This window comes from Diabrotica undecimpunctata, chromosome 3, assembly GCF_040954645.1.
Source record: "Diabrotica undecimpunctata isolate CICGRU chromosome 3, icDiaUnde3, whole genome shotgun sequence".
In the NCBI taxonomy this organism is placed as follows: domain Eukaryota; kingdom Metazoa; phylum Arthropoda; class Insecta; order Coleoptera; family Chrysomelidae; genus Diabrotica; species Diabrotica undecimpunctata.
The window spans coordinates 143,374,584-143,377,158 of NC_092805.1; positions in this window are offsets into that span (position 1 = coordinate 143,374,584).

The window sequence follows — 2,575 nt, forward strand, 5'->3', positions numbered from 1 at the left end:
CAGTAGTGCTGTTTTCTAAATCTTTTCAACCTGAAAGTGAGTGAATCTGAAACTGCTATTGAAAATCTGTAACTAATTTTTTTTAATTATTAAACAATGACTTCATATATGACAACAGCCTCCGTGCTAAATACGAAGAAATTGAGGTTGAATCTACTTGCGTTTTCATTAATTTAAAATGGGATTTAATAAGCAAAACCTGATTGATGTGTTGAAAATGTCTCTGTATATAACCAAACGATGAGCATTGGTCTAAACAAAAAGGAAATATTGCAAGGTATTTTTGCTTACTTGAAAATTAATAAGGTAACCCTCCTCTAATTGGAACACTTAATATTTAAATATAAAACGCAACAAGAAAACATTAATATTAATTACTATTTAAATGGGAATAAGCCACAATTAAAGGTTAAAATACGTTTATTGACGTTTCAATTTCCACTTCGGAAATCGTTCTCAAAATACAAACATTAGTAAATTAAACAAATTTTGTTTTTTTTTAATTTTTTTGTTTTAAACAAAAAAAAAGAAAAAAAAATTGTTTAATTTACTAATGTTTGTATTTTGAGAACGATTTCCGAAGTGGAAATTGAAATGTCAATAAACGTATTTTAACCTTTAATTGTGGCTTATTCCCATTTAAATAGTAATTAATTTAAAATGCCACAAGAAAATAGCTTCAGAACAATAACATTAATATTATTTAAAAAGATTTTAAAATTACCTGATAAGCTACTGCACCAAATGCCTGAGATGCGCTAAGGATTACAGTAAATACAATTAAAAAACTGCCAACACGGTTTATCCAATTATTCGTAGTTCTTGGCCAAAGACATAAATATTTTAAAGTTTTTACATTTAAACTAAGGATATTTAGGTTATTCAGAAAGCCCCTAAAACAAGATAAAATAAGAGTATTTTTGATGCAAATTTCAATCCAAGTTGTTTCATTGCCACATGGTATACTGCATGTATAAACACATGGAACACGCTTTCGAGGACCAAAATAAACATAACGATCTAAGACGAAGAGACTGGCGGCCACATCCAGGAGATCGAGTCATGAAAAAGGAACATCATCTATCATCGGCTAGTGCAGCTTTCACCAGCAAACTAGCGCCAAAGTATTCAGGACCATACATAGTAACATCAGTGATATCACCAGTAATAGTAAAACTGAAATTGGCCGATAGTAGCAGCCGCAAGCAGATGACGGCACATGTAAAAGGTTTAAAACCATGGGAGGGGGAAAATGTTACTACAGAAATCCAATCCCCACCACAATCAAACGGTATTTAAGTGGCAATGCTAGCAAGCAGAATTCAGTTCATCCACATCAAACATGGAAGACGTACTAGAGATACCGGAAGAGATGACCTCTCCGGGAACGCCAGAGTGACACGGACTGCCCGTGACACCAGGGAAAGACGCGGAGAGGATCCTGAAGAGGTTCCATGAACTATTTGGTACACCACCAACCCCAACAAGGAAGAAGAGCGTACCTGATACTCCAACAGGGCCAGAAGCCCAATCCGCGTCCACTCCAGGAGAACCTCAACCCGAGAAAAACTCCGATCTCACAGAGATCGTCTTAAAGCACCTGATCGAGAGTAGGACCAAAAAATACCGGATATGGTGTAACAACGGGAGGAAGACTGTGGTAAAGATACCGCGAGGGATAGATGGCATCACAAGGCTGTAGACACATACACAAAAAAAAGCTATGTTACTTTTTTTTTCAAAGAGAAGGGGGTGTAACGATGTGCTGAACGTCCTACAGCAACAGCATTCAACAGTTCGAACCGTGGGAGTGTCGATAATCACGCATCCATTTCCACGAAAAGACGACGAGGTGGGGTCCGGAGCGGCTATTTAAAGCGAGCGGCCGACGGAGTTAAATCAGTCTTGTGGCTAACGCTCTAGGCAATACTCTCCCTGGCTCGCTAGTGCATTGAATCTGCGAGCCAACCCGGACAGAAAGACTTCAGCAGTGAGGATTATGCTCTATCCTTAATCAAGCAGAACTCGTGGGTATAGTGGATTGAACGTTACCGTCAACTCTGACTCCGAGTATAACGTAGATCTGCACAATCGAATATTTTGATTGCGAGAGCGTTTGGCACTTCCGCTGGACTGAGGTGGAAGCGAGTATAAGTCTGCGTGAGATCGAATTCGCGTATTTCATTTTCTGTTAGTGATAATAATTTTTAATAACTTGCCTTTTGAACGCCCCAATCAGATACGAAATTGTTCCTTTCAAGAGAAGGTTCAATTTCACTAAAGCAAAATGGGAAAAATTCGCTGAAGCATTAGATCAAGAAGTTTCACAGCTAGAACCGTGCTCTGATTCATACGATAAATTTTTACAAATCGTAAAACAAATATCACGAAAATATATTCCTAGAGGTTGCCGAACCGAATACATAGCGTGGCTCAATGAAGAATCTAAACCCCTACTTAAAAGATACGAGCAGCTATATGAAGATGGTCCCTTTTCGGAAGCAACAATACAGGCCGGGGAGGAAGTGCTACATGCGATATCCGCCAACAGAACGGACAGATGGTGCAAGCTGGT